This window comes from Nannospalax galili, unplaced genomic scaffold (genome assembly GCF_000622305.1).
Source record: "Nannospalax galili isolate Female #2095 unplaced genomic scaffold, S.galili_v1.0 scaffold334, whole genome shotgun sequence".
Taxonomy (NCBI): Eukaryota; Metazoa; Chordata; class Mammalia; order Rodentia; family Spalacidae; genus Nannospalax; species Nannospalax galili.
Window position 1 is genome coordinate 2071796 of NW_008336888.1, and position 27348 is coordinate 2099143.

Sequence of the window (27348 nt, forward strand, 5' to 3'; positions counted from 1 at the left end):
CCTGTGGTAAAATGGGACTCATGTATTTGACAATCAACAAGAAAGCCAACATTACTGTGGTTCTTGCATTGGTTCAAGTGTAATTCCTTCTCTGGAACCCTCAACCCAAGAGTTCTTCTTCCCACCCAGCACTTTTGTAGCCTAAGGCAAGCAGTTAAAGCTACCTGCTGAATAATAACAACAGACTTTAGTTACAATGTTTAAGGATAAATTATTACCATGTGTTTAATTTTCTGTCTACCTTGTCTATGGGACAAGTGATAGACTGTTAGGAAACACCAACCAGACTCTATGCACTATCTGCTCATGTGTTATTATGAGGACATTAGACTTCAAGGAAAATTATTTAGGCATATGAATTACTTCCACCAGCATCTAGGGGTTGCATCAATAGAATTTTCCACTGTATTTTCTGGTTTACAGTGTATTTCTTTTGCCACAGGCCTTGTTATACATAATTCAGCAACTAGAGGCCCTTAAAAAGAGAAAAGCAACAACTATAAAACTATGGGGACTGGGTTTTTGTTGTTGTTATCTTGGATTTTGATTATTTGTTTCTTTTATAATTCTAGGGATGTGAAATCTTGTAGGAGGTTAGGCTGGGGTTCATAACTATCCGTTAGCCGAAACCATAGATACACAGATAAGTCACTATTTTGGCAGAGATAAATCTCTGAACATCACTCAGCCTGGCATTTTTTGTCCTTGAACTGAAGAATGATTTCATTTTATTGTCTTAGCCTTGAGTGTTATCAATGCCAGTAACTAAGGGATTAATTTGAAAGAGGGCATGCTGTTTGACTCACAAATGCCTTTTATTCAGCTAAAAGGGTCTGTTGAATGCACATATGTTTGTATTCTGTTGCACAGATGAAAATCTGGCTTCCTGGCAGTTATTTATTTATTTTTTTTTAAAAACACTCAGCAATTTTAACAATAATAAAAAATTATCTGGGCATGGTGGTGAACACCTTTAATCTCAGCAGTCAGGAGGCAGAGGCAGGTGGATCTCTGTGAGATTGAGGCCAGACTGGTCTACATAGCAAGTTCCAGGTCAGCTGGGGCTACAGGGAGATCCTGTCTCAAAAAGACCAAAAAATAATAATAGCAATTTGTAGTCAATTTAGATTCTGGGCCCGTGGGGAAAGTCATCATTTCTTAGGAATTCCTGCAGGAGAAATGGGAGATGCAGTGAGTTAGTGCCCGGCTCCCAAGTGCTTTATTTATTTTAAATTTTTTTAACAGAAGTTAAGAACGGGTGATTTTGTCAGGGCTGGGACAGCAACCATGGCTACATGAGGGACATTTTGCAGCTCAGCACCACATGGGGCAGCTGTTGTATTGGTCGAAGAAAGTGCTGGCAGCCCTGAGAGAAACAGAGACTTAATTTGCTTATGAGAACTTTCCTGAAAGAGGCTTTTAAAAAGCATATGGGAGGAGTTGGAGGGGAGGGAGTGGATGTGGATTTGATCAAAACACCTTATATGCATGTATGAAATTCTCAATATTTTTTTTAAGTTAAAAAAATATCTAAGGCAGACTGGGTGCAGTATTTTCTTTTCAAATATCATTGCTCTGTCAAATATTCTCATTTGTAGCTCATAATGTGCAACATTAAGCATCCTTCATTGCAATATAAACTATATGAACCTTAAAATGTAATTGATAATTAATGATTTCTAGGATGATTACTTTAGGTGAATAACATCAAAACGTCTATGCTATAGCAATCTCAGTGTATGTCTAGCAGGGCTTTCAATGGCAATCACCTGGAAGTGGGACCACTGTCCTTAACTTTACTCTTAAAAAAATAAAGTTTTTTTTTGTTTTGTGTGTGTGTGTGTGTGTGTGTGTGTGTGTGTGTCACAGTGCCCAGATATAAACAGCAGTAAAAGAAAACTGATTCATTCAGCATGCCATGTTATTAAAAGCCTTCCAGCTGTCAATTCCTTGCTCTACAAACAGGTGGGATCCAGAGGGAAGAGAGATTGCATAAAGGTGAGAGGTTGAGGGGCTGGACTCAAGTCATCTCTGAGGTGAAAACAGTCAATAACCTGAATAATTCTAGGAACTCCTCTGTGATCCTTCACTAGATTCTGAAAGTATTCAGGCCACAGACACTTTTAGTCCCAGCATGACAAAAGGCCTCCTTATGTTCATAAGCAAAAGCGAGTTCCAGCACCATGCTGCAAGGTAAGCATTTAGGGTAGGCAGCAGATTGCATAATGTGATATTAACTGTACTAGCACACACCTCACTCCCCAAAATGGTCATGCTACAGATCCAGGTCACAGATGTCTGCAATCCTTCCATTAAGGAGGATTTCCATTCCAGTCAGTAAGAGGCATTATCCTTGACTCTTCTCTTTTTCTTTGACCCTGTTCAACCAATCACACATTCCTCCTACACAGCTCATGACTCTGTCCCTTTATCTTCATTCTCTCTGACAATATGACAGTTTAGGACACCCTGAACTGCTGCTAGGGTGATTGCAGCTGCCTCCTGACTTGTCTCCAGGCCTCCAGTCTGTTCTCTACATTGCAAATGTGGCAAATTCAATCTTTCTAAGATGCGCATCTGGTTATGACAATCCCCAATTTAAAATCATTACCCAAAGATGAGCATGGTGGTGTGCACCCTGCAGTCCCATCACTTGGGAAGCTAGGGTAGAAGGATTACTTGAACCCAGGAGCTCTAAAACCAGCCTGGGAAATCAATTGGAGACCTTGACTCAAAACAAACAAACAAAAACATTAGCTAGCCCCTGTGGTCCTCAAATGAAGGTTTCTTAGGTCCTGTGGTCTGCTCATTGTTGACCACAGAAGGCCTATCTCTTCCCACTGCTTCTACATCAGCACACTTATCTTTTCTTGGTCCCTGTGTCAAGCAACCTTCTATTACTATAAGAAATATATGAGATGAATTACCTTAGGAAGAGAAAAGTTTTACCTTGAGTCAGTTTTGCTGGGGTTTCAGGCTATGATTGGTTAGCCCTGTTGCCTAGACACAGGCCCCATCATAATATGGAGGATGAGGTGGAACATGCCTTCTGTGTATGACTTGAATTCCAAATAGGCCCCAGGTCTCACCTGTGTCTTAAAGATTCTAACACTTCCCAACATCACCTTGCTGAAGACCAAGACTCTGACACATGGGTGTTTGGACTAGACCAGGCCATCATTCTTGCCTCTGGGCCTTTGCACACACTGTCCCTTGCCTAGAACCCTCTCTACACATTGCTAATTGCATCCTGGAAGACTACATACTTTGTTGTTGTTGTTTTTTAAGAGAACATGAACCAGTTGCCTTTATTGGACATTAGTTCTCAGTCAGGAAATACAAAGATCCCTCCTTGGTTGGACTCTCTTCATTGATGGGAGCTAGGCAGGTGGTCATGTCCTGGCCCCTCTTCAGTGGTACTTGCGTAGTCACTCATGTTTGAGTTCCTTGTAAGAAATGCAGTAGCTGAAGAGCACATAGGCGGCCAGGATCATGTTGACACCGGAGATGCTCCCTTTCCTCTCGTTGATGTACTTGTTGTAGTGCCGGTCATAACCTCTTTGAAATGCTCTGACAATGCCTTTGGGGGTGAAATCCTGCATCAGTATCCAGCTTGGCAGCTCTCCCAGTTTAACTTCCATGAGTGTCTTCTCCTTCAGTGGTACGAGAGACGCCATCTTGGAGTCCTGGTGTCGGCAGAGCCAAGCTGCGTGCGAGGGTTGCAGGGAAGGACTACATACTTTTTCATCATTACTCTGCATTCCCTTATTGTATAAATTTCATCCATGCGTTTCATGAATACCAGAACTGTATCTTACTCACTGCTATATTTCTAAGACTTATCACAAAGTCTGCATAATAGTCACTCAATAAATATTTGTTAAATAGATGAACAAGGACTGGAGAGATGGCTCAGTGGTTAAGAGTACTGGCTACTCTTGCAAAGGACCTGGATTCAGTTCCCAGCACCCACAACCATCTTTAACTCTAGTTCTAGGGAGTCTAACACCTTCTGACTTCTGTAGGCACTGCACACATGTGGTACACTTGCACACATGCAGGCAAAACACTCATACACACAAAATAAAAATAAATAATAAATAAAAATTTAAATAGATTAAAATTTAAATGATTTCCAGGAAATATCTTCTATTATTCTACTAGTGTTGGTAATTCACACTTGAGTGTGATTTTTCCTTTCTACAACTCTCTGAGAATGTGTTTGAGAGGGTTAAAGAAATAAGCAGAATTGTCTCCGGAGAATCAAAGGATGGCTTAAAGAAAATGGTTAGCCAAGAGAGAAAGGCTAGGGGAGGAGGGAAAGGCAAGTACTACGGAGAAGGGCCAGTTGCTGATTAAAGGATTCGTGAGCACAACTAAATTTCATCCCTGATTAGACCACATGAAAGGTCAGATCCAGATGCAGTTAGATCAGGACAGTAGCAGTACCTGAGCAAGAGGCTGCATCCAGGGCTGACTCAGTGGCTGTTTTCTGCCCCAGGGGCCTATGCCATGGAGGAGCTGCTGTAAGGAGAAGGCTATGTGATTGCACAGACTCCATCCTGACCAAGTTGAACTTGTCTAGATACTCATGCCTATGACTAATCTTATTGCTTATCACAAACTTTCAGAGACATATTAAAATTTCACCAACCCATACTTCATATTTACATCTCTTCCAAAGTAGGAAATATACTTCTCTTTTATCTATGATCAGCACTGAGAAAAGATAATATGTCAAATTATCTTGTTTGTTTCTTCTACTTCTGACCTCAATCAATCACTCAGTGATGTTTCTGGGCACGGCAAAAATAACTTCTTCCTTCAACTGCATGATTAAAGACATTCTCCAAGGCTCAGCCATGAACTCCTGGTGTTTTTCTTCTGAATTCTTTTCTTGATAAACCAGTTCTGTATTATGGCTCTCACTTTTAGGTGTATGTTACATACTAATGACGCTAAGTCTTATATGCCCACTCTAACCTCAGAAACAGACTCCAGGCCTGCATTTTGCATTGTCTCAAGGACATTTTCCTTTGGATATTTCACCAATAGCTCCAACTAACTTGTAATCTTGCCTCCATAAAAAAAAAAACAAACAAACCAAAAAACAAACAAACAAAAAAGCAAACAAAAAAACCCAACTTTGAGCCACATCCAGAGCATCCTTATTTTTGCCAATGGCACCACCGATCTGCTAATCTCATGTTGTTCCTCCTGCTAGAACATGCTTATCTCAGTGGAGCCCACCCTAGCTAACCTGTTTAAAATTGCAATCCCATAGCTCAGTGTACTTGAGTGTCCTCTTAAACTGTTCTGCTTATTCTGTAGCACTTGCAGCCCTCCAACATAGTAAATAATTTGCTTATATGTTTATTACTTATCGGATTCTTCCCAACTCCCACTAGAATGTAAACCCCATGGTAACAGGGATTGATACCTGTTTTTGTTATCCCAGTGACTAGAATAGTTCCTGTCATGCAGTAGTTGAATTAACTTATTGAATTAATTTGTTCACTCCACAAGGACATACAACAAATAATATCATTTAAAATATCTCTGTCTTCTGACTAGAACTTAGGCTTCCTGAAGTGATGGTCTTAGTCTGCCTTGTTCACTACTGAGCCAAGAATCTAGAATAGTGCTGTGTGCCACCAGTATAGCAAAATGTCTATTAACTAAATGAATGGGTAGATAGGAACTCACTGAGTATATTTTAGAACCAAGTGCTAAGCTAAGTGCTTGAAGATTCTATAATAATCTTTTCCATATTAGCAGACCCTTTATTATTAGTCAGATTTTTTGAAATATTTTATTTACGTGTATGTGTGCATGGATGTGGAATTTATGTGCACCATATACACGTATGTGCTCTCAGAGGTCAAAAGAGGGAGTCAAATCCCTGAAGATGGAGTTGCAGGCAATTGGAGTTGCTGTGTGGATGCTGGGAACCGAACCCTGATCCTCTGCAGGAACAGGAAGCACTCAACCACTGAGCCATCTCTCCAGTCCCAATTCTATGAAAATTTAAGCAACTAAATGTAATGCAATGGGATGAAGGCATACAATAGAAGCAGTAGAATGCCAGGGGAGCCCTGGAATCATGGCCCTGAAGAAGAGGAGCCTGCTCCTCTGCTCTCTGTGCCAGATCCTTCAGTGATTCAAGTGTATGGCATGGAATGATGCTTTTCAAATGTTACTTGCATTAAGTCATCTTATTACAATAGACTTATTCGGTGGGCCTGAGGTAGGCCATAAGATTTTGCATTTCTAACAAGGTCCCAGGTGATGCCGAAGTTGGTCCTCAAACCACATAATGAGTAGTACCAAGTATACTCAACACAGCATGCATTCTCCCTTATTTCTTTGTTACTAGAGTTCAATCATGCTCATGAATCTCATCCTCCCTATTCAATTAAAAGATCAGAGGAGGTAATCTAGCTCCTGCTCCAGGGATAGACTGGATTTGAGCTCAGAGTCAATCCACATTAAGACATTCTTCACAATGATGAGAAAAGTAATGATAATTAAGGAAAGGATTATGCCTGTTTTGGATGTCCCTATCAAAGAAGCATGTGGCTGGACCACTATATGTAGCTGGGCTAGAACGAAAAGAACCTCAGGCTCAGGAAAAAATCAACACCAAGTGAAGTCAACACCTGGTGAAGCAAGAGAGACAGTCTGAAATCACTCAGCTTCTAACCGTCCCGAGCCTGGAGCCTAGGCTACCTCTGGTCCTTCAAGTGGGTGAAATAATAAATGTCCTTATTGTTTATACAAACATGAGGTTAAGACTTCTCTTATTTGCAGTACAAATCATTGTTATGATTACATATGACATTTGTCTGTGAAACAACATTGAATAACTTCTATATTCCAGGCACCATCCTAAGCAAACAAGACAGACATAATTTCCTATCCTTATAAAATGTATAACTTAAAAGCCGGGTGTGATGGAGCATGACTTTAGTCCCAGCACTCAGGAGGCAGAGGCAGGTGGATCTCTGTGGTTTTGAACCACAGGCCAGCCTGGTCTACATAGTGAGTTCCAAGTCAGCTGGGGCTACAGGGAAACCCTGTCTCAAAAAGACCAAAAAAAATGTATAACTTAGAAGACATTAATTTGATAGAGTCCAAATTTCTAAAATGAATATAATTTTTGTTTTATTCACCATTTATTTCCTTGGATGAGTAAACCTGTCTGTGTTTCTCCCTCTGAAATGGTTATTAGTCATCTGTGTCTTCACACAATTACCTTAATCCTGAACCAGAGCTCTGTTTCCTCACAGTTGAAAATTGCAGCAGTACTCAAATTCCCCCAGACCTACTCTACAATCTACACATTAGTACCTCATCAATCTCCTGAAAGCATCAAGCTCAAGAAATAAAAAAAAAAATCTCCAGAGTCCCTCTATTGCTTATGTAGTGATTTTCTAGTTGGTTTTATTAAAGCAAGAAACTCTTTCTTCAAAGTCAAAACAGTGTTCTCAAAGATACAATATACACAATAGGAAAACCAGTGTGCCACAGAGGGGCAAGTGAAGTCAACATTTTACCTGCCCTACCTTACCATGTCTCCAGTTCACCCCCCTCCCCCAACCCTACTCCTGAGGAACCATTGAGTTTTATAAGTATCTTCCTCTCACATGGTTTCACAAATATGTCATATGCTTTTATCACAAGGTTAAATTAAACACGTCTACTTGTCATCCATTATCCTCTTACCTGCCCCCATTCTTTTGTTTGGTTGGTTTTGTTTTATTGTTTTGCTTTGTTTGAGACAGGGTCTCCCTCTGTTGTCCCAAGTGATCTGAACTCCCTATGTAGACCAGACTGGCCTCATTTGCTTCTGCTCCTTGATCTCTGGGATTACAGCATGCACCACCATGCCCAGCTTCTTGATTCAGCCCAGTCAGTCTCCCAACTGTCTTCAAACATACACACCCATTCTCAAGTCTTTGCCCAGGCTGTTTCTTGCATCAATAATGCTATGTGTCAACCCATGTATGCTATATAAAATGAACTGCCAACATGACTGAGCAGGCATAGCCAATCAATCCCAATCTACCACACTTTGTTTTCCCTGGTTGATAGCTCCATAATTCTTATCCATCACTCACTTGAATCAACCACTATCTACTCCAATGATTCATGATTCAAAAAGAAATACCTTTTGATCTCCTGTCTTAAATATAGCTCTCATTCTTTCTTTTGATTCACATAACTATTTATAAAATAACTTATATATTGTTCCTAAGACATAAATAAGGATAAGGTCAATAGTTCCTCATTTGACCTTAAAACCCTAGCTCAGTTTAGCCATTTAGATAAACACAGAATGAAAGCATATTAAGACAAATTATTTTTTTTGTTTTTTAAGATTTTATTTGAGTGTATGCATAGTATTTTTTCTGCATATATGTACGTGCACCATGTGCATGCAGTGCTTGTGGAGGCCAGAAAAGACCATCAGATCCTCTGGAACTGGAGTTGCGAATGGTTGTTATCCACCATGAGGGTGCTAGGACCTGAATCTGGGATCTCTGTAAGAGCAACCAGTGTTCTTAAGCACTAAGCCATCTTTCCAGCCCCAAGATAAATAATACTTTTTATTGTCTAAGGCATGTTTATGTGATCATGGCACACATCAAAGCATAAAGCTACATTATAGTTTGAGGAGCTTCCTTTTTGAGACAGAAGGGCCCACACACCCCTTGAGGTACTTTGTATCTTTCTCTGTTCCATCTTTGAAAGCCAGGGCTGTCCCAACCTACTAGAGACTGCTCTTAAGAATTTTTGTTTTATAGTGGGCAAGATGGCTCAGTGGGTAAAGGTGCTTGTCACCACGCCTGATGCCCTGAATTCCATCCTTGGAATACACATAGTGGAGGAGAGAACCAACTCCTGCAAGTTGTCCTCTGACCCCCATATGTACACATATGCATGCAAATACATCAAAAAAGTAAATATAATTAAAACTTTTTAGTTTAAAATTTTTTATTTTAATAATTTTTTAAAACTAAGAATAATAATATATAAAAACTCTTGCTTTAACTGGTGTAGATTCCGTCTTGTAGGTGCCCCCAAGGACTGCACATGCATGAGCCACCTCCTCTTTTTTCTTCATAAGTAGCCTTCCTTTCACCCTAAATGAGTTAGTTCACGTAGTTAAACTCCAACTTAAGTCCTAACAACACTGCCTTCAGGTAGTTTTATTTTGGCCCTTAGAGACATCTAACTCTTGAGCAGACTGAGCTGGTAACAAGAAAGGCTGCTGGCACTGGAAACAGCCAGCTGGGGCTGGAGACACCAGGGGCAGGAAGCAGCCCTGATGACTGAGTGGAGAAAGGCAGTGGGAGTGTTAGCTCTAGCTACTGAAAGAGTTCCAGGGAGCTTCCTTGAGCTGCTGGCTGAGACTGGAGGGAGGAGCAGAGGAGGATGCTAGCATGAGGAGCTAGCTGAGAGCTGCACTTTGTGATTCCTATTCTTCTTATAAAAAAATTATTTTATGTATATGAATGTTTTGCCTGGGTGTATAGAAATGCACCATGTTGTGAAAAGCCCTCAGAGGTCAGAAGAGAGGCCAGAAGAGGGCGTCCTTGGAACTGAAGTTACAGATGGTTGTTAGCCACCCTATGGGTGCTGGAAATGGAACCCAGGTCCTCTGCAAGAGCAATCAGTGCTCTTAACAGCTGAGCCATCTTTCCAGGCCCTGTGATTCCTAATCTAATTGAGCAAAAGAACTCTTAGCCAGTTTGTAGCTCTAGAAACTAAGAAATCTGAGGTTGTCCTCCCACTACCTCCCAGGTGTGCCACAAGTTGACCAAGAGGACTTTGGTTTCCTTATTTGTAAGAAGACACTTGATTAAATTACTTCTGACTACCGATATAAGAGAGGTTCATTGTGTCTGCTGGGAGAAGCATTCCTCACCAGGTTGCCTGTGGGAATGGCATTCATCTTCCATGCCCCCAGCTGTACTCTGGGGTCCTAGACTTACAAGCCATTGTCATATGCCAGCCTAGTGGTGACCTGGAACAGCAGGTTCTAATAGGAGTGTGACTGACTGCCCTTCTTTGTGTGAACTCATTGTTTGTTTATCCCCATGCAGCACGCAAGCTTTGTCAGAAGCCAATACTCTCTTCATCTCCAATCTCCACACAGTAGTCTTTGGCATAGGCACCAATCTCTGGCCTAATCAGCTATGGGCAAGGCATCAGGGTCAGTTTCTCTCAGGAAATACTTGAGCAACTTAATGCTTGGGCACATCATTCTCAAAAAAGTGACCTGCAGGTGTGGCGAGAACCTAGTGTTTTCTAAAAGTTTTTATAGGATTCAATCAAATACTCCAGTCAACATAAAAGGCATTAAGTCATATGTAAAAGATTACATTACTCAATTAGTAATAACTTTTTCTACATAATAGAAAAGTATGGAGGAAGTAGGCCCAGAGAAAAGGCAAACTACACAAATGCAAAAAACAACAACAACAAAACAACAAAAAAAAAAAAAACACCTTTTTTCTTTCCAAGATGTGATTTACTTGGATTTCGTTTCAGTACCATAAAAGGATGATGGATGTTCTGTGTTCCTAGAACTCACTATGTAGACCAGGCTGGCCTTGAACTCACAGAGATCCGCCTGCCTCTGCCTCCTGAGTACTGAGATTAAAGGCATGCACCGCCACTCCCGGCAAAAAAAGAAAAAACAACAAAAAAACCCAGCTCTTTTAAAGACTTTCTGAGATTCAAAGGCCTACAATAACACAACATTCCTTTAGTATTAACTTTATTTTCTTCAAGAAAGAAGACCAGGGAAAATAATTGTCTTACAACCTTCCAACATGTAGCTAATGCAGACTTAGCCTGCCTGGTGCCTGCTTAGCCACAAAATTTCCAATCTGTGGACCTATCCCCACTCATCTGTCCTAGACTTAAACACACACACACACACACACACACACACACACACACACACACGTGTGTGTGTGTGTTTCTCAGGAGGTGAGGTGCGTAACAAACATCTTATACAGACAGATGGAGGGATAGCTTTGAATCCAAGACCTTCAGTCTCAGAAACTTTGTTATAAATGGGGAAATATGTGACTTTGTTTTTCAATTATCATTCAAACACAGAGCTGAAGAAGTTAGGATCGCAAACTACTGGACCTGGAAGACAGAACAGAGGATGTTATGGGTCACCTAGGAGTACTCTTGGGACAAGGTGCCTAAACTTTGTCCTCATGCCACCCTAGGACTGAATTTCTATTTTGCCTTGTCTCTCTTTGCAAAGTATTTGCAAGGTACTTAACAGTAATAATAGTTACTATTTCTCCTGCACTTTATTCTGTGCCCAAGGCATGCTATGTATAATCACATTCATACTTCACAAGAACCCTAGAAGGTAGAAATTACTTAGATTGATTGAGTAACTTTTCCATACTCTGTTATCTTTTAGAGGAAAGTCATGATGCAAAGACAGGTCTGATGCTCTCTACTGACTTTCCCATGCAACCTCTCTAGGCCTTTGTTTCCCCATTTGCACAATGGCTCTGATGATATCTCCACTTTACAATTAAAGAGAGATTTAAACTTTGCTCTGGTTGTAAACACATGTGCCAGGAACATAGTAATTGCTCAGTAAATGTTGGCTAATAGTATAGTTTAACATGAACAATAAAGTCCAGAGATTTAAGTGTCAAGGGGACCTGCTGGACAAAAATGATTCCATTTATTACTAGGAAACAAAAGTATGACTCTCCATTTTGGGATTTTTTTTTAAATGTCCAAACTTAAAATTACCAAAAGTGCAAAATCTACAGGGATAATACAAAATCACTCAGATCCTTTTACACACATACACTTCCCCACTACCATCAGCCACATTGAAGAAAATTGGCAAATAAAATTGTTTAACGAGTGCTGCGAAGATGGCTCAGTCAGTAAGGTGATCAAGAGGACCTGAGTTCAGATCCCCAGCACTGACATAAAAATGATGCAATGGGGGCTGGAGAGATGGCTCAGTGGTTAAGAACACTGGCTGTTCTTGCAGAAGACCCCGGTTTGAATCCCAGCACCCACATGGCTGCTAACAATTGTCTGTAACTCCAGTTCCAGGGAATCCTATAGCCTCTTCTGTCCTCTGTGGGCATTGCATGACACGATGCACTTACCTACATGCAGGCAATACACACAAACACATAAAAAATAATAAATAAAATAGTAAAATAATATAATGATGCACAGGTGGATGCTGTATCTCAGCTAATGGAAGATGTGGACAGATGAATTCCAGGGGCTTGCTGGCCAGGCAGCCTAGCCAATCAGTTGTTAACAGCACTTGCCATGCTTGCAAAGGACTTGGGGTTCATTCCAAGCATCAACACAGCAGCTCACAATTGTCTATGACTCCAGTTTCAGGGGATCTGACATCGTCTTCTGACCTCCATGGGCACATGGTGTACATACATACATGCAGAAAAAACACTCATACATATAAAATGAAATAAGGTGGCAAGCAAATGAGGAAGACACCCAACATTAACCTCTGACTTCCACACATGCATGTACACATACAAACACACCACACCACACCATACACACACACACACACACACACACAAATTATATAAGGCACTAGAGTTGTAGCTCAGTGGTAGAACCATTGACTAGCATGTATGAGGAGTTCAGTCTCCTGTAACACACACACACACACACACACACACACACACACACACACACATATATCTGTAATACCCAGCACAATGTTCTGATATACATATACATAGCACATAGTTTTTTGGTGTGTGTTTCTTCTGCAATTTCCTCGTGTGCTTTTATAACTTTGCATTCTGTTTTTTTACTTAACATTGTAACATTTTGAATGTAATGAATAATATGAATGCTGTCTTCCATACAATTCATAATTACCATCTCTAATTAGGAATAGATGAGCTATTTGGAATATTTTTCTCTTTACCAAAGTGCTGACAAGGCTGGATCTCGTGTGAGAGAAATGGAATGGAATGCTCAGCTCCACTACTATTTTATCTTTATGTAACTTTAGGAAAGTTTCTTAAACTGATCAACCTCTGTTTTTTATTTGTACAATGGAGATAATGATTCCCACACCAAAGGATTACTCTGAAGATCAAGTGAGATCATACATATAAAGCCCCAATGATTTTCCCATTTGTTATAAGCTTTTATTAAGAGCTATTCTTAACTACAAACTTCCTTCTCTATCCAGACAGCATTGCTCCACATTTCAGTTAATCAATAGCTTTGTAGAGATTAAGAGAGAATATGAGTGAGAGGAGAAAGGGGAGAGATAAAGGGACAGCAGAAAGTTTGTGAGCAGGGAAGCCCTGCCTGGCTCTCCCATGATACCTCACACCTGCCTCAGCCTGGGTCTTGCAACTGCAGGAGCAGCAGGGGTTCCCAGACTGAAATTCCATTCCCAGGTAGCTCACAGGGCAGATCTGATCACTGCTGGGACTTGTGGGCTATGCCCACCTGCTCCTTCATACAGCCTCATTCCACACTGGCTCCCTTGGGATGACAGAAGCCACTGTGGTAGGAAGGGGGTGGGATTGCATGGAGGCAGCTGGGGAGGGCAAGACCTGTGAGTCTCTCAGTTGTCTGAAATCCTCAGCCTTTCAAAGAAGGGCTGATCCCTATACAGAAATGTGAAACTACTATAAGTCAAATAAATCATTAATAGGCACTCTGGGAAAGAATGGGCAGTCAAGAGGACAAAGGGTCAGCCTAGCCTGTCTCCAAAGGACTGATTTCACATGTGCTCTCTATCCTTACTCCATCCTCCTGCAACTCCCAAGATGTCTTTTGCTGTCCCTTGAAGACTCCTGGAACATTCCACAAAGTTGAGCACTCCCTGGTTCTTGAAACCCTATTCTCTAAACTTTCATGATGTCATCCTCTCCTGGGTCTGCTCCTACATCTCTGCAAGTTCCATCTCGCCCTCCTTGGCCAGCCATTTCTCCTCTACTTGACCTCTAAACATCAGAGACCCTTAGGGCATAACGCTAAGCCCTGTCCTCAATTTGAACTCTCCTTCCCTCCAAGTGACCTCATCCCTTTCCATAATTTGAAATATTATCTACTCCTACATTTTTATCTCCAACTCAGACTTCTCTTCTGAGAACTGCACTGATTTATCCAATACCATAGATACAAAAGGTCTACTTAATCATATCAGAAATTTTTTTGTAATTTAACATGTTCCAAACTTTGGATATTAACTCCTCAATATCCACTCCCCCAAACTGTTCCTTCATCTGGTATTTTTCTCAATTCTCAATAACTCACAGTAGTTCAGTAGTTCATGCATACCCAAGACTAAGAACCAATCATCTTTGACTCTTCCTTCCACATCTTCTCCATTCAACTGATAACAAATTCCTCTCGGCTCCCCTCTGTCATATTAGCACTCTGGTATATTCCTTGTTGGCGGCAACATCCAAGCCTTCTCTTTTAAAGATGGTCTCCCTGAGCCCTCCACATGAAATTAGGAATCATTTTAAAATACAATAATTGGGATCTTGTCATTATCCTATGCAAAAACATTTCCATGGATGCCTATTCAAGTAATAATAGCTAATGTATCAGGCAGCATACAATAGACTCTACATACATAATCTCAGCTAATCTTCACAATTCTGTAATTGCCATCTTATATTAAGGATAAGGGAGATCACGTAATTTGCCCAACTTGACAAAACTGGAACAGGTAAAGTTAGAATTGGAGTCAATCTGACACCAAAGCCCAAGGCTTTTGAGCCACTGTTCTCCCCCTTTCACTACAGAGGGAATCCACCCACCCACCCCAGCCTAAAAGGTCCTGTGTGACCCCTTCTCCAGTACTATTCCCTTTATCATTTCTGCTGTCCATTGTGTCCTAGACAGGCTGATCTCACAGTGCTGCTAATGCCCTCCACTCCCTCCTGCTTCACATGCTTCCCTCTGTCCTTTTCTCGCCTCATCCTTCAGCACTCAGCTCAAATGTCACTTTCTAAACAAGAGAATTTTCCCTAACTCCTAATCTAAATTGTTTTATTATATTATGCTTTCTCATTGTGTTCTGTACTTTCTAGTACTTCTCAAAATTTATTATAAATATATTTAGTCTCTCTTCCCTGTAAAAACAAGCTCTATGAGAGCAGAGAACCTGATTACTTTATTCAACCCTGTATCCTCTGAGCTTAGCATAGCAGTAGATGCTTATTGAACACTAGGACTGGGATGTGGCTCAATGGTAAAGCATAAGCATAGCCTGTGTAAAACTCTGGTTCAGTCCTCAGCACCAACCAACCAACCAACTAACCAAGACCCACTAGTTAAAAAAAAAGTATTCGCTTTTATGAGTTAAAGAATTTTGGCATATTGATAAGAAAATATCTACATTCTCCAGTAGATGGATGGGTAAATGATACCAGTTGACAATTCAGAACCTTGAAATAAACAAATAAATGGGAGAATGTTTTATAAAATAAATTCAGAACATTGAAATAAACAAATAAATGGGAGAATTTTCTACAAAAGAAATCAAATAAACTGAAAAAAGACAAGAGATAGCCTGTTTTAATAGCCAAAATGAAAAAATAAGTAAAACTTCATTTAAAAAAATATTTTATTTATTTTTATTTTATGTGTATGAGTATTTTGCCTACAGGTATGTTAGAGCACCATATGCATGCAGTGCCAGTAGAGGTTGCCATGTGGGTGCTGGGAACCCAGCCCTAGTCCTCTGCAAGAACAGCTAGTGCTCTTAGCTGCTGAGCCATCTCTCCAGCCAAAGTAAACTTCTTAATGTTGATGCTGAAATGGATCCTTTCATATTCTTCTGATTAGTCAAAAGAAGAAAAAGAAAGGATGGAGGACAAGACGGTTCCATGGGTAAAGGCACTTACCAACTGAAGATGCAAGCCTGATGACCTGAGTTCCATCCCTGGAACCTAAATATAAGTGAGAGGAGAGAACCAGTTCCACAGAATTGTCCTCTGATCTCTACATGCTTACACACACACACACACACACACACACACACACACACACTCACACGCCATATACAATAATAATTTTTTTTTAAAAAGAAAGGAAAACTCTTGCTTCCTGTGCCTGCTTGAAGATGGGCTTACAGTTAAATGATTTCCCTGAGTCTCAGAAAAGACTTTAGACTGTGGACTTTTGAGTATTATTGAGACTGGTAAAGATTATGGGGACTCTTAAGGTTAGACTAAATGTATTTTGCATTTTATATGGTCATGAGCCTATGGGGGCCAGGGAGTGTAATGTGGTAGTTTGAATGAGAATGTCCTCCACCAGCTTCAAGTATTTGGACATTTCATCCCCAGTTGGTGGTGCTGTTTTGGGAGGTCTTAGAAGTTGTGGCCATGCTGTAGAAAGCACGTCACTAGGGGCAGGCTTAGAGAGTTCTTAAGCCTTGCCAGATCTCAAGTTGCTCTCTTGCTTCCTGTGCCTGCTTGAAGATATGAGTGCTCTGCTTTTCTGCTCCCACTCCAGTCACCTCCTCCCATCATGCCTCCCCACCACAATGGATTGTAATTCCCCTGGAATCGTAAGCTCAAAGAAACTCTTCCTTTTATTTAAAAAAAAAAAAAAAAAGGAAGGAAAGAAACAGCTAGAAAACAATTTGACAAGTATCAAGAATCTTAGAATATATCTCTTAATTCTATCTCAGAAATTCTATTACAAGAAGATGAAACTAAAACAAACAGCTTTGCCAGCCAGACATAGAAGCTCATACCTGTAATCTCAGCACTCAAGAGGCTGAGACAGGAGGATTGCAAAATGTCTGAGGCTACATAGTGAGTTCTGGGTCAGCTTGACCTAGAATGTAAAACACTGTCTACAAAAATTGTTTTGCTATAAAAATATTGAATTCCAGCATTATTTAAAACAATGAAAAACAAGGCATGATCAGATGCCTGGCAATAGAGTCTAGTGTAGCCTCTGTATTATGCAGCCATTAAAATGATATTTACTATAAGTGCAAAACTACATGGGGAAAGGGATAAGCTATAATATTTAATTCAAAGGGAATTAAAATGCATAATGTAAAACAACTTTGACTATTACAATCAATTAGCCTGTGAAAATTTTATTTATTTATTTAATTTTGGTAGCATTTAAAATATTATTTTTTTACTTTTTTGTTTAATTTTTAATTTTCAAGACTTTCATGCATAATTGTCTTAGCATTATTTCCATCCCTCTCAGTTCCCCCACTCCTCCCATGTCCTCCCAACTCCCTCTCAATTTCTTGTCCTCTTCTTTGAGTATTATTATTACATATACATACAAAATTTATTGCTGGGTATGGTGGCACATGCCTTTGATCCCAGCACTTGGGAGGCAGAGGCAGATGGATCTCTGTAAGTTCAAGGCCAGCCTGGTCTACCCAGTGAGTTCCAGGACAGGTGGGGCTACAGGGAGACCCTGTCTCAAAAAGACCAAAAAATTTTTTATTTTTATTTTATGTGTATGAGTGCTTTGCTTGCACATGTAAGTGCACCACATGTGTGTAATGCAGAGGGTTTCAGATACCTTGGAATTACAGATGATTGTTACTGCCATGTGGGTGCTAGGAACAGAATTTGGTCCTCTATAAGAGCAGTCAGTGCTCTTAACTGCTGAGCCATCTCTCTAACCCCACCTGTGCAAATTTTAAACCAATTCTGGTTTTAGGGGCAAATGGCAGAAAACTAGAATATGCAAACATTTGTCAATGAAAATTAAACATTCTACTATCTTCTCATAATATTCAACTTTTAACAAAATTTTAATTGCATATGCATGATCACATTGTGTAAAATACTTCATTTTAAAAATTTGCTCTTTTCAGGCTGGTTTTGATAGCATGTGCCTTTAATCAGGAGGTAGCACTCGAATCAGGAAACAGCACTCAGGAGGCAGAGGCAGGAGGATCTCTGTGAGTTCTAGCCCAGCCTGGTCTACATTGTGAGACCCTGTCTCAAAAACAAAACAAAAAAGAATTGAATTTAAAAAAATATAAAATGTGCTCTTTCTACATGTATAAGGAGAAGAACTTAGGGACCAGTTTGCTACTATGTCCATTTAACAGAATGCTCTCAACCCTCATCAGAGAAGCTTCTTTTTACAGTAGATGGCAGTTAGTACAGAGACCCACAACTGGTCACCATGCAGAGAATAAAAGACTAGGGAGTGCTCAGCTAAGAATGGGACAGCTGTATCATATTCCTTTACCCATAGGCTCAAGGATCATTGTGGAAGTGGGGGTGGAAAGATTGTAAGAGTCAGAGGTGGTAGACAACCGTATCCACACAATATTTGCTGGACATGACATTGCTGGGCAGTGTCATTACACACATGAGCTCACAGCCTCTGTAACTGCATACACAAAATCCACACAACACCAAGCCAACCAAAATTTCAGCATGGATGGGGGAGGGCTCATGATATTCCCCTCCTAGCTGAGGAGCTATTGGCAGTTGATGGCTGCTGTTGGACGGGGCGGGATGGAGGGGTGGGGGGGTTCTTTGGGGATGTGGCCCCTGAGAGGCTACCCATGCTCCAGAAGATGGTCCTACACCCACGCACATACAGCAGCACTAAGTGGATTCATTCAGCTAAAAAAAAAAAAAAAAAAAAAAAAAACACAAAATGGGCTTATTTAGCAAAAAAAAAAAAAAAAAAAAAGAGCACATTAAGTTGGGAGGGAAAACTGGTAGGGAGATGGGGAGGAATTAGAGGGGAAGGGAAAGGGGGGTGGATTTGATCAAAACTAATTATATGCGTGTATAAAATTCTCAAATAGAAACTTGCTCTTTTTGACTCTCGTATCTCATACGAAAAAGTTATTTAAACTCTTCCCAGGCATTTTTGACATCAATGTCATCCATAGTCTCCTCAGAGATGCTGTCTATCAACGTCCCACGCCACCTCATCTTCACTTTGATCTAAACAAGCAGGAATGAAGTACAAATTTCTCTTTTTATTATAGAAAATCTCAAACTTAAAAGTATATAGAAGTCATAATGATTATTATCATCTCACAGACGATGTTTTGCTTGAAATCTCTCACTTCCTTCTTCTTGGTTCATTTTTTTTCAGAAAAGCCCAGATATTAAACCATTCCATCCAAAACTATTTCAATATTTATTGCTCTAAAAAAGATACTTTTAAAGATATAAACATGGGGTGGGGAGAGATGGCTCCATGGGTAAAGTTTTTACTGTGTAAGCATAAGGACCTACCTATGTTCAATTTCCAACACCAACTCAAAACCCCAGTGCAATAGTTTACAATAGTGGCTACTGTAAACCCAGAACTGTGAGGATGGAGACAGGTTGACTCCAGGCTCTTGCTGAACATCTAATCTAGTTGAAATGGTTAGTTCCAGGCTCAGCAAAAGAGATGTTATCTCAAAATAAAGGTGGAAAATGAGGAGGAAGACACATGATGTCAACTCCTGGTCTCTACACATGCACACACACGTTCATACCCACACGTATACACGTGTGCACACATGAACATGTGCATACCATATATAAAAAGAAAATAGCTATAGGGCTGGGAATGTAACTCAGTTGGTAAAGAGATTGCCTAGCATACATGAAGCCCTGGGTTCAATTCCCAGCAGTGTATAAAAGCAGGCTTGGTGCAGATAATACCTACAACTTCGGAGGTAGAGGCAGGAGGACCAAACGTTCAAGGTTATTCTCAGCTGTGCACCTACACAGCAGCTCACAACCCTCTGCAACTCCAGTTCCAAGGAATCTGATGCCCTCTTCTGGTCCCTGAACACACCATGCACTCATGTTGTATGCATACATATACGCAGGCAAACACACACACACACACAAATTTTAAGTTAAATATTATGATAAAATAATTAAATACATATAACTACATATATTGTTTGTATATAATATATAATCTACACTGTTATAGCACCTAAAATATTAACAATTCCTTCATATCCTTTCAAATGTTCAGTCAATGTTCATATTTCTCCAATAATCTTATAAAATTGTTTAAATCAGTATCCAGAAGGTGAAAAGCTGACTTAATGGTAAAGAGCACTTACTACACTTACAGAGGACTGGGGTTCAGTTCCCAGGACCCACACAGTGTCTAACAACCATCTGTAACTCCAATTCCAGGAGATCTGATGCCCCCTTCTGGCTTCCATGAGCATTACTTATACCCGGTACACTCACCTACAAACAGATAAAACACTCATACACATTAACAAAAATAATCTTCAAATCAGGATCCAGATTTTCTCATCTTTTAATCTGTAGGCGTTCCCTTCAGTTGCCTCTTGTTCTTCCACATGGTCATTTGTTAGCAGTACCTTTGTGTTTCCATACTGGGAATTTTGCTACTCACATAACAGTGCTGTCACATAACCTGCTTCTCAAATTCCCTTCATCTCCTGGGAACTAGAGTCTCATTCTGAAGGCTTTAACAGCTCACATCCTATTTTCTGGATAGCAAGATGTGTCAAAGGTGGCACTGAGGCTTGTATCAGCAGGAAGGTCACATCTGGTTGTCTTTCTTTTCTTTTTTACCTTTATTTATTTAAGTGGCTGTGGGTGAGGAGAACATGCATGTGGAGGTCAGAGGAGTTGGTTCTCTCCTTCTACCATGTGGGTTCTGGGGATTGAACTCAGGCCATCAGACTCAGTGGTCAGTGCCCCTACTTGCTAAGCCATCTTGCTAGCCGGTTGGTTATCTTTCCTATTTTTTTAAATGAAATACTTTTTAAAAAATATTTTATTTATTATTTTTATTTTGTGTTTGAGGTGTTATGCCTGCATGTAGGTAAGTGCACCCGCGTCGTGCAATGCCCACAGAGGACAGAAGAGACTGTCAGATCCCCTGGAACTGGAGTTACAGACAATTGTTAGCTGCCATGTGGGTGCTGGGATTCAAACTCGGATCTTCTGCAAGAACAGTCAGTATTCTTAACCACTGAGCCATCTCTCCAGCCCATCTTTCTTATTTTTTCAAAAGATTTATTTAATTGTTATTTTATATGTATGAGTGTATTTTGATACTGTAATCATTACCACTATCCAGATCCACAAATTCAGAAGGACTACAAAGTGCTATCATTCATTCTTCATTTATTTATTTATTTGGAGGTGTTAGTAATTGGACCCAGGGTCCCACACATGCTAAGCATATGCTCTGCAGCTGAGCTACAACTGAAGTTGCATTTATTAGCTAGAATACTTCTATATGTAGAGGCTTTCTGTCATTGAGTTTTGATCCACCCTAAGGTGCAGTCTTCAGGAAAAGCAGGATAAATGCCTTCTCTTAATTTGTTAGTTTTCAGAATAATGAGTTTTCTGTCTTGGAATTCATCAACAGTGGCCCATAATATATATACAACTTAGTCATGTTTTGTCTCATTTGTAGCACACTACTTTTTTGTTTTATAGGAACTCTTGGCCTTAAAATTTTTATTGTAAGCAAGCTATAAGCAATAAATGTAAACTCTTAAGGTAGCTGGCCATTTTGTCAATAGATTACCATATTTTATTGATAGATGTTAAATATTTTAGATTGAATTCACATACTATGCAATTAATCCTTTTTATTTGTACAGTAAAATGGATTTTAGTACATTTAAAGATCTGTGTAACCATTACCACAATTTTAGAACATTTTCATAACCTCCAAAAGAAATCCCAGGGGCTAGGAAGTGATTGTCCCAAGCACTGAGCCACACATGCTCAGCAATTATTCCCTAACTCGAACCAGAGTTAGAGGAGCAGAGTGACCAGAAATGTTGCTTGAAGGAGTTTTCTATCAGAGTTATAAGACACAAAAAGAAGAACACTAGCACATATATGACAACAAGAAATGGTGAAAACTTCAAGTCAAGTAACCTAGACCATGTGATCCTAAGCAATAGTGTTATTTTTTCAGTGAAATACATCAGAAATTTTTGCTGTCAAGCAAATGCTCCCCAAATAATAGACAAAGGAATTTCTGTGTGTATAGGTTTGTGTATGCGTGTGCACATGTATATATGTGGGTGTATATGTATGTTCTATATCAGACATCTTCCACATCTTCTCTATCTTACTTTTTGAGACATTATCTCTCACTGAACCTGGACCTCACTGATTCAGGTAGGCTGGCTAAGCAGCAATTCTCAAGAATCTGCCTGTCTCTGCATCCCCAGTGCTGGAATCACAGGTATATACCACCACTGCCACCTTTCACATCTAAACTCAAGTTCATTATGTTTTTGAGGCAAGCACTTTAACCTACTGAGCCATCTCTTCAACCCAGAGGAATTTCTTCTATTTTGGAAAAGCAAACATGAGCTTTCTTTTAGAAATGTAATGTGCCCCAGCACCCACACAACAGCTATCAATTGTCTGTAACTCCAGTTCCAGGGGAATCCAACGCCCTTTTCTGGCCTCCACGGTCACTGCACACACATGGTACACTTACCCACGTGCAGGCAAAACACTCACACACTTCAAAAAAAAAAAATCAACAGAATGTATCATGTATTGATTCGAACTTCTTTCATGTTTATGTATTAAAAGTGACTTGTAAAATTAAATGAAGACCAGGAAAGTGGGCCCAGTAGAATTCTTCCTTCCTAAACATTACTGAGCCAGAAACAGAAAGAAAAAAAAATTGAAGTTTTCTAAAAGGGAGGAGAGAAGCTGTTGTTTGTTTTTACAAAGTTAATCCAGTGTGTAAAGCTGTAAGGAAAGCTCATCCTCTTGGCTGGAGTTGCATAATCTTCAAAGAAGTGTCCCCGGGGAGTCATAACCAGAGCTGTTGATTCAACACCCACACTTGCTGTGCAAGACTCTTGGCCCCCGTCCAGCATCCTCAGGACAAGGTATCCACATGCTCCCAGAGGAGATGCCAGGTGAGGACATTTTCACACAGGCATTCAGGGTTCAAACCTCTTACACCACCTCTGCCCAGTCAGGCATTAAACTAAACCCCTTTCCACACCTCAGTGTGGCCAAACCTGAGGAAAAGAATCCTCCACATCAGATACAAATGGACATTTCTGCTCAGGAGCAAACAGAAATTCATGAGGAGAGACACAAACTTCCAAGGCAATTGGCTCTGGCAGCCACAGGTTGAGGTACTGGTCCCTCTTTCCAGACAGACCAGGGGTCTTTGGAACCTCTTTCAGTCTCTGTATTCTAAACTCACAACCAGAAGCTGAGGGCTGGGGATGAGGCTCAGTGGTACAAGCTACTTGTCTAGCATGCTTACAGTCCTAGGTCTGATCCCCAGCACACCAAGCCCCCACACTCCCCACCCCCTGCCAAACACACACACCAAAACAAAGATAAAACTGGATTCATCAAACTGGAACCACATTGACATTTTGTTTCGTCAGCTTCTTACCACTCAAATGTCCTTATGATTTTAATACATTAAGATTAAAAGTATTTCATTTATTGGTTACTCAGTAAAGCAGTTTTTAAAAGATGGTACAGCAAGATGACTCATCAGATAAAGGCTCTTGTAGCCAAACCTGAGCCTGGCCACCTGAATTCAATCAGGACCCACAAGGTGGAAGGAGACAACCAACTTCTGCAAATTGTCCCCTGACTGCCACATATGTGCCATGCACACATGGACACATAAATAAATAAATAAATAAATAAATAAATAAATAAATAAATAAATATATTTATTATTTTTATTTTGTGTGTGTGAATGTTATGCCTCCATGTAAGTAAGTGCACCCGTCGTGCAATGCCCGTGGAGGACAGAAGAGGCTGTCAGATCCCCTGGAACTGGAGTTATAGACAGTTGTTAGCTGCCATGTGGGTGCTGGGATTTGAACCTGGGTCTTCTGCAAGAACAGCCAGTGTTCTTAACCACTGAACCATCTCTCCAGCTCCAAAGTTTTTAATGATCTGTAGGTTTGACTATGTGTAAGCACACTCATACACATATATACATACACGCACATACACACACACACACCCTCCTCACAAAGTAAGAAGCTTGAAATTATTTCAATTGTTCGCACAGGCCCAAATTGCTCAACTTTGGGTTTCATGTTGCTGCTATTGACATGTTAATTATACCAGATTGTATTTCATCCTTTCAAACTGTCCTCATCTCTCTTTAAACAGAGTGAATTTCTAACTGTGGGTCCTCAAAACAGGCTGGTAGAGCCAGCACCCTATGCTTGGGGGCATTGAAGAGCTAAAAGTGCTGATATGCACTTCAAACACATATTTTATGTGTTTGAAGCCCAGTTCCCAAGTTAGGACTACAGTTCTAAAAGAACACTGTATTTAGGTCCAAACTTATTTCTGCCACTTACTTTGGAAGTATCAGGTAGTTAAAGTCAAGGTCTTTAAACCATCTCTCTGAGCCTTTGCTTCCCCTCAAAAATGGAGAAAAAACATCCACCTTCAAGGAAAGAGTAGTGCAAACATTGAATGAGAGACTATATAAAAGTGGCTGCTTAGTATCTCAGACACTCAAAAGTTATTTGGCTGTTAAATTATTTTATCATTTTTGGGGAAATGCAAACAATAATTGATGCTGATTATGTGTATGTGGTTTACAAATCTGAGTGTTATGTAAAAACTGTCCTCAGGTAGGATATATTCATTATTTTGTCTGTCACATGAGACACCTATTGAGAGAAAACATTCACCTACCAACACCAGTACCCACCCAGCTCTCCTCCAAGGAGCAGCTCTCCTTGCCTGCCCTTCCATGCCTCTGTGGTTATCCTGTGCTTGAAAGATAGTTTTACTATCCCCCTATCTTAGGACAGCTTCTTCAAGATAAATCTAGTAGGGTTGGCAAGATGGCTCAGCAGGTAAAGGAACTGGCCACCAACCCCCACCACCTGTGTTCCATCTCCAGGACTCACATAGTAGGAGACAACTGACTCTAGGAAGATGTCTTCTGACCTCTATATGTCCCCCCCACACACACACCCGCACACACATTAAATGAAAGACGAAAATTGAAATTTTAAAATAAATAAAGGGAGTATAAAACTCCCACATGTCAGCTTAATCTTGGACATGCACAAACAAAAAGGCAAACAAGGGACAAGCATTGTATCTACAGTCAGTCTCCTCACCTGAGACTTATATGAGTCTGATTGTTCTTTCTCCCCTGGTTATCCAGAGGACCATGTCATTGTGACTGATAGCAAAGCGTTATCTAAATATTATCATTCTTAACTATTATGCATTCATCAAATACTGAGATCACTGTTGTAGGCTCTAGGGACTTAGTATTAAATAATCAGACTAAGTTCTCTGCCTGTTGTTTCCTAAGTAGTAAATGGTAGGGTAAATTGAGTCTGGGATTAGTACTATATGAGAAATAGGCAGGGCTCTGTAAATTAACACAGCACATGTGTATATACACACACAACCAGAAGGAGAGAGGAGTGATTTTAGGCAGTCAGGCTTCTCAGGATGGGGATAGGAGAGTGAAAATCTGAACAATTGGAAAGAGTCAGTCATGAGCTGGGGGGAGGTACACTGGGCCGAGAAAGACACCATCACTTCTGCTACAGGTCTTGAGCTGGGCATGAGCTTGATGTGACAATGGACTAGGAAGATGTCTAGTGCAGCTGAAACGGCATAAGCAAATGGGAGAAGGGGGTAGCATAAGCAAATGGATGGAGACCCAAGCATAGTGGTTGTAGCAAGGATTATCGGAAGACTCGCTGAGGTACACACATTCCTGTTCAACATACAGTAAGCATTTAACAACTATTTAAGTCATTGACTTCCTACAGTCATAACACCTTGGATAAATCTGTGGTTTAACAACTGTCCAATTGACCTGGCTGCTGAGCAACTAGCAGACATGTTACTGTAGTGTTTTTAAAGGGAATGGCAATGTAGATTGTAGATTGTATCCCAGGGACAGAAACCCACAGGCAGATTTCTCATCCATTATAGACAATGACTGTGCCCCTGCCCAATCAAGATCTTGACATTCTTACCCCTGGTGTAATGGCATTAAGAGGTGGGCCCCTTGGAAGAGCATTGGGTCATGACAGTGAAATCCTTTTGAATGAGATTAATTACCTCTTAAATGGGGCCCTAGGGAGCCACTGTGTCCTTCTGGCCACATCAGGAAGTGGTTCTTTAGCAGACATTGGATCTTACAATCTCTTAGTTTTAGACTTCTGAGCCTCCATAACTGTGGAAAAAAAATAAATTTTTCCATTTACTTATTTGTGTTTGAGGTGAGTGTGTATGTGTTGGTGCTTGTGAAGGCTCCCTTGTCGGTTCTGGGGCCTAAAATCAGACTGTCAGGCTTGGCAACAAGCGCTTTTACACACTTAGTCATTTCACTGGTCCCAGAAAATAATTTTTTATTATTTATATGCCATCTGGCCTGCAGTAGGCTGTTATAGTAACCCAAAATGACTTAGTGAGACCTCTCCTATCCAGTTGTAGGTTCTGAATCCACTGAACCCATACCACACGCCAGGAATGGAGCCCAAGGTTAGTGTCATACCTTTCAGGTCTAAGGAATGAGAAAGGATCCAAGGGGGTTTGTATTAGGAGACAGAACAGCAGCTTGGGGCCCGTTCTGTGTTCCTTCCCAGCTGTGAAACCTTGAGCAGGAGAATTACCTAATACTAATAAAAGAAAATGTTCTGATATTTTCTGTGGCCAGACTTACATGCATTGACTCACTTAATCTTCATGAGGGGGCTACATTACTGAACAGTAAATGTTTGCTCTCTCCTTTTTCTCTGAAGACTAAAATATCTGCTCTCAGAAGCACCAGAAGAAGCAGGAATGATCACACAACATCTGCAATTCCAGCATTCAGGAAGCTGAGGAAGGAGCATTGTGAGTTCCAGGCCAGTCTGGGCTATATATGGAGGCCTTGTCTCAGAACAAAACAAAAACAAAAACCAAGAGATAAAGTGCCTGGTTTATAATGGGTGACCAACATGTTATAGCCATGAGGACAACAATATTATTACCAACTATCTTCTGTGAAGGCCTACTTCATATGAAAGGTCAAAGCCCTACTGAATGACTTACAGAAGACATATTTGGAGGCATATTTTGCCGTTAAACCTATCCTCTTTGAGGCTGATTACAAGCCTCAAAGAAGGCAACTTAGTACTAACGGGAGGAAGAAAAAGTCTAAATCCTTGTTTTCAGTGGCTGTCTCTCTAGTGTTCAAATCCATGACTCAGCAGAGGAGTGGATAATTGGAATGTGAAGAAGGCCTGGTGTTTCTGTCAGCCACATGAGGACCAGCTACGGTGGCAGTAGTAGCAGGATCATAGCTAAGCAGAAATGTTCTGAGATGCTG

The 27348-nt window shown here is 40.5% G+C and overlaps 1 long non-coding RNA gene and 1 pseudogene across 1 annotated transcript in view; both read right to left on the minus strand.

Annotated features, from left to right (window-relative positions):
* The window catches only part of LOC115070084, a 68583-nt gene that overhangs the window by 8055 nt on the left and 33180 nt on the right, over window positions 1-27348 (minus strand). The window contains exon 2 of the long non-coding RNA XR_003849284.1: window positions 26097-26211. This is a non-coding gene — a long non-coding RNA (uncharacterized LOC115070084). The remainder of the gene's footprint in view (window positions 1-26096; window positions 26212-27348) is intronic.
* On the minus strand, window positions 3420-3677 carry LOC103732824 (annotated as a pseudogene).